The following is a 6,679-nucleotide window of genomic DNA, read 5'->3' as shown; positions in this document are numbered from 1 at the left end:
CTATTTGTTTTCCCTGGCTTGTACATTATTATATGTTCATGAGATAATTACACAAAATAAGAAAAGGCTGCTTATTTTATTATATATATATATATATTTAAGAGGCTAAATCTGTTATTAGATCAGAGAATTGTTATATACATAAAAAGATTATATAAAATAAACTTATAAACTTATGTGATTTCATAGAATCCGTTAGATCTACTTTACTATAAAAACTTTATATTAATCTAATGTATTACATTAAACCGTGTCCATTTATATATTTATTTTTATGCATTAATTCCTTTATGTCTAAATATTTATCTGCCTACTCATATATTTTAATTTTTTTATCTATTATTTTTTTATTTTTTTCTAATGTTTAATGAAGTGACTATTAGTGAGTTTTTTTCCTTAATAGTTAAGGATGCTTAAAAAATGCTTAAATAAAAATAGAAGGGAAAAAAAAAACTCATTTATATTAGTGTGCATATTTGATAGACACATTTAGGAACCGTTTGGTTTCAGAGATATCTCAGTTTGTAATGAGAAATACTCCCTTGGGCAAACACTTATTTTAAAATCATTTCTTAATTTAAAACTATGCCATCTCATCTTACTTCCTAATCCAAACACACAATTTTAAAAAACCAACTCATCTCATCTCAACTCAATAATTCACTACTATTTACAAACAATTTTAACTCATCTTACTTCTGAATCCAAACACACAAATCTTTTAAAAATCATCTCATCTTAAATTAATAATTTTATTACTATTTATAAATCATTTCAATTATTTTATCTCAACTTATCTTAGTGTATAACCAAGCTCTTAATAACCCTAGTCGTTCCTTGGACCATGACCTAGAACCGAATCGAGTCGAATTGGAATAGGGTACTCGAGCTCGATTAACATGTTTACTCGCTCAAACTTGGCTCAAACCCAAATAAAACTCGAATATCCTTACTCGAACTCGGTTCGTTAACCATTAATGTTGTTCGAATTCGACTCCAACTCAACTAAATATAAACAAACGACTCCCTCAATTTTTTATTTTGAAATTTCTAAACTTATCTTTTAATTAATAAAAAAATTAAATTTTACAAAAAAAAATTCAAACCATTTAACTATTCAACCAAATAATATTGATTCAAAATTCTTATAGTATAACTTTTTGTATAAAAATAACTTTTATTTATTAATTAAAATAATAATACACAAGATATAAACTAAACTATTTAATACATATAGATAATATAATAAATTAATAGTTGTAGTTGTATGATATATTATTATACAAATTATCCTATACATATTTTAAGAACATATTTGTATTAAATAAGGTAAACTATAAATAAATTAACAATATATGATTAAGTATATAAAATATAATTAACTTATAGTATATATAATACATACATATATAAAAGATATTATGAATTTCAAAACAAGTTCAAATGAATCAAATCAAATTTATACAAATTTTGTTTATAAATTTAAATTGAATCGAAATGAATTTATACAAATTTTACTTATTCAATATTTAAATTTATATTAATATTTATAAATATCTCATTTATTAAATAAATTGAATTCAAATTAAATATATACCAATAAAATTTAAACTGTTACCTACCTGGCCCGTATCGTTCGCTTCGCGCTCCAGACAAGTCACTATTGCGCATTTCATCACAACCAAAGCACCATAAAACTGCAAAAAAACAGAGAAAATTTATTACCTATTAAATTCCTTTAAATATAGTCTAAACCTTTTTGTTCTGCCATTTTCTTTCATCTTTTTTCTGACAAGAAGCTGTCACCGAGTCACATCCTATATCTCCGTCGCTTCAAACTTTAAATAGAAGGTCACGAAAAGATTGAGGAAGAAATTTTTTTCATCCTCATTCGAAAGTATTTTATATATTGTCGCATCATTTTGTTATTATAATTTTTTTATATTTTTATATAAAATATAATAAATAATTTAATTTTTAATAAATTTTAAAATAATAATAATATTAATAATATCTTATTTAATTTTTAATTTTTATTTAAAATCATTCTCTTCTATTTCTCTACTCAAATCTGGTTGAAAAAGAAAATGATACTTTCTGACAAAAAGGACGAAAATTTAGTTGCTTACTGAGCGTACTGATCGGTGAGCATCTTAGACAGAAGCAAATTTTCAATTCTATACAGTATACTGTTCATTTAGCATGATGGAGACTGGATGGATGGGATCACCTATTTCATTAAAGCCCGGCTGCCCCCACCTCTTTAATCCTCCAAGTTCATTCCTGTCAGTCTTTTGTCTCTGCCGTACCCCAGTCCCCCCCCCCCCCCCCCCCCCCCTCTTCCGAGTCTTTATTTCCAATTTCGCTTCTCCTCGGAGATTTCTTAATAAGAATTTTGAATTTTAAAATTAAATATTAAAATATTATATTTTATTATTATTATTATTTTAAAATTTAAAAAAATTAAAAAAAAATTAAATTATTTATTATATTTTATATAAAAATTTAAAAAATTATAATAATAAAATAAAAATTTTATATTTAAAATAAAAAATCTCAATAACCAAACCGATACTAAGATCTGAGAAATTTTTGATGAGAATTTTTACCTTCTAAATACGTGTGAAACACTTCAAATATTCTTAAAATCGTATGAAGCAATATAGGAAATGACGTCTCATCCACCCGATAGTCAGTCAGCATTCCTCAACCTTCCCACATGTCCGTACTTTTCTCTCCCTCTCTCTCGTATATTATAATTTATTCCTCATGTCTTTTTTTAAAACTACTATAAATATAAAAAAATATACAAAATAAATTTACAGAATGACATGAATTCATAAAATCTGTTAAATTTATTTTATAATAAAAATAATTTTATAATATAACCTATCACATAAAAAATAATTCATTTCTAATTTTTATTATAATTATAAATATATTGAATTAAATAAATTTTAGAGTACCCCCCAAAGAAAAAAGAATGCACCTGCAAATTTAAAAAATACTATATAATCAAAAATAGATTTTTACCAATTTTGAGTTCAAAAAATTCTTTAAAAATTATTTGTGGTTTATTATTTTTTAAAGATGTTGGAAATTATTTCTAATAATATTATAATTCTATTTATCACTACAACATATAAATGAAATCAATATTTCATTATTTTTATTAATAAAATCAATTATTGATGGAACCCACATATTTTTCAACTTTCTACTCAAAAATCAACAACTCAATATATTTCATACATTCAAATATATTAAATTTATCTCAATAGAACCCACAAACCTCAATCTCTACTCACGATTATTCAACTATCTTTAACACCCAAATACACTCTAAATCTTACTTGCCCCAATTGATCACTTTCTTATCTTTAATTTAATTTCTTTTTTTTATTTTCTTTGTTTAGAAAATAGAATACATGCATTACGTACCTTTTAATAAATATATATACACAGTGAAACTAAGAACTTTTATAAGATGAACAACTTTTATATTGTATGGCACGTTTATTTAAAATAAAAAGAAAGTAAAAAATTATAAAATATAACTATATATAAAATTATATCTCAATAATTTGCTATATATATATAATTCTAAAAAACACAATTTAATATATGTTTTAAATTTCTGACGATAATGTTTCATGGAATAATATTAATTTATTATTATTTTTATAATAAAATATTTAAAATTTATTTTCTTCATAGAAATTATCAAGTGATCTTTTAAAAGGTCATCTTTAATTCTGGTTTGTAAGCTAATTTATCAAGTTTTATGCAAAATCTAGATATTTTCGTATCATATTAAATATATAATGTTATAATTGAGACTTTAAATATATTTTTTTTTTACTCAATGAAGTCTAGAGGATAAAATCTCATGTAAATTATCAACATAAAATGATTTTTCTTGTATTTTTTTTATTTTGGATTCTATATCAAGAAATCTAATATTGTATAACAAAAAAAACTTAGAGATCTATATTGCTAGGTGAGATTTTTGTCAACATAGACCCACAAGGGCCCTTAAGACCGAGGCCCACCCAAGGGAGTTTTATTGGAGGACAAGATAAGGGAGAAAGCAAGGGGTATAGGACAAGGAAAGGAAGGAAATGAAGTAATATCAGACTTACAGGCAAGAGATGAGAGAAAAGAGATGAAGTAAGGTGATGTGATATAAAGAAGGGAGAAGAAAGATACAAAAAGGGGAAGGACAGAAGACTTAGGGGGACTTTTCGATAGACTATTGACCAGACTTCATATAGGCTTCTCGGGAAGGCGTCTTCAACCTTCAAACATGTTATCCTGCGATAATGTCCAAACTGGAAAGAAATATCTATGAATCTATTGTACAGTAAAGATGAGAGACCCTGAGAAACTGTAAACCAAGCTTATATAGTGGATTCTTCCCTCTCCAAACCCCCATGGACATAGGCCTAGTGTCGAACCACTTAAATCTGTGTGTTTATTTCTCTCTATTTTCCCTTAATTCATATACTGTTCACTACCATGGTCATATGCATGAACTCCGTATAACTGCACCAAACCAGTCAAGGGCCATACAGCCTCACCCAAGCCCAGCATCACTAGGCTCACATATCATCGACTCAGGACCAACCGCCTCCTCAGTGCGCCAGGAGGATCCTTCTCCTTTTCTGACCTGTTGACGAAAATACATGTTAACAGTTGGAGCCGTCTATGGGACCAAGTTACTTCTACACTAGAAAGAGGAAGAGGGACGATTTCCTAGCTTGATGAATAATCTCCAAAGAACAGATGAAGCTCTTTAGAAACAAAACTCTCTAGATAAGTGTTCTAAGTTTTCTCACTTTTATTTTTTATTTTTTTAAAAAGACCACGTGAGCTTTCTCAGTTGAGCGTATTGCACCTTTTATGCTCGCAGTGTACAGATCGGGGAACTGTGCATGGGCATTGTGCACTTAATGGGCGCATGTGGGAACCATGCATGGCATGTACAATGCTCGTGCATGGCTCTTCACGGGTGCACATGGCCCGTGCACCCAAGAAGCCTTGCAATAGCCTGCCGTGAGGTCTAGCGGCCTGCCAGTGGCCACCTCATGGACCGCTAGCAGCCTCTGTCTAGCATGGGGTGCTCCCCCTCCCGCGAGGTCACACCCAGCAGCTAGGTTGCGATGGGTAAAGTGTACGACTGCGCAGTAGGGCATGCAAGAGCTTGCGGCTTCCTACTGCAAGCCTAATCAACCACCGAGGGCAGAGCAGACCGTGTTGTCCCCCATCCACGGAGGCCGTGGGCGGAGCAGATTGTGCGCCCCACCCTTTGCATGCAGGCAACGGTCACACCTATCAACGGCGTGACTGAGGGAGGATGCTCGCGGCCACCATTTGGCCCACTGGCATCGCCTGTCCTTCCCGAAGGCGCTACTGACCACCACCAGGGCCATTGAGTGGCCAAAGGCATTGCACTTGAGCAGGTGACATAGTATGAGGAACGGTGTGGGCTCACAGCTGTGAAACCGTGAGCCCAATGAGAAGGATCAGTGGCCATCACGTGGTCCGTCGGTGCTGTTTGTCCACACCGAGGTGGCCACCATACGCGGAGGCTTTGTGCATCCCAGCAAAAGGGTGCGTCTCGCTATACGACCGAGAGGCTCCTCGACCTAGCCCCACCGAGTTGCAGTAGGGTGGCTGGTGCCTACAAGGTGACCGCCGGCTTTATCTACCCCCACCACGGGGACACTTCCAGACTAGACTGCGGACTACCACCATGAAGGAGCTCGCGAGATGAACCACGGGCAACACAACAAGCATCTGAGAAATCTCCCAGGCAACGCAAAGAAGATCATTGTAAAAAGGCTCGCAGGCAGTACAAGCATGCACGACGATGAGGCCTGAGGGTAATACATCCAGCTCACAGACCATGGCTCAAGAACAAAATGAAGATCGCCATGAGAATAAGCCTATAGGCAACACTAGGCCACCAAGAAGCCTAGCGGAAGTGCGAGTGAGACCATCATGAAGGATGGCAAGCAGCGCGAGTGGAACCGCCGTGAAGGCTTGCGGGCGGCATGAGTGGGATCCTCACGAAGGCTTGCGAGCAGCGTGAGCTAGACCATCACGAAGATTCGCAGGCCATGCGAGTGGTACCGTCATGAAGGCTCACGGGGTAGCACAAGTGAGACCATCACAAAGGCTTGCAGGCAATGCGAGTGGAATTCTCATGAAGGTTCGCAATTAGCGCAAGTGAGAACAAAGACTCGCTAGCAACGTGAGTGGGACCTTCACGAAGGTTCGCAGGTAGCTCGAGTGGTACTGCCATGAAGGCTCGCAAGCAATGCAAGTGAGACCATCACAAAGACTCGCGAGCAGTGCAAGTGGGATCCTCATGAAGGCTCGCTGGCAGCGCGAGTGGAATCCTCACGAAGGCTCGCATGCAGCGCAAGTGATATTACCATAATGACTAGCAGGCAGTGTGAATGAGACCACCACAAAGACTCTGGGGTACTAGTACTGTCGTGAAGGACTTGTCGACTAGAACACTCCCCCACAAGCTTAGTCCCTACTAGATGCAAGCGGGCAGTCGACATCAACCGTCATACTCAAACCAGGGACAACCCCATTTCAGATGAAAACCAAAAAAAAAAAAGTAAAGAGAAATAAGAAAAGGAAGAAGAATGAAAAGAGAAAAAGA

Source organism: Carya illinoinensis, chromosome 5, assembly GCF_018687715.1.
Source record: "Carya illinoinensis cultivar Pawnee chromosome 5, C.illinoinensisPawnee_v1, whole genome shotgun sequence".
Taxonomy (NCBI): Eukaryota; Viridiplantae; Streptophyta; class Magnoliopsida; order Fagales; family Juglandaceae; genus Carya; species Carya illinoinensis.
This window is presented reverse-complemented; position numbering follows the sequence as displayed.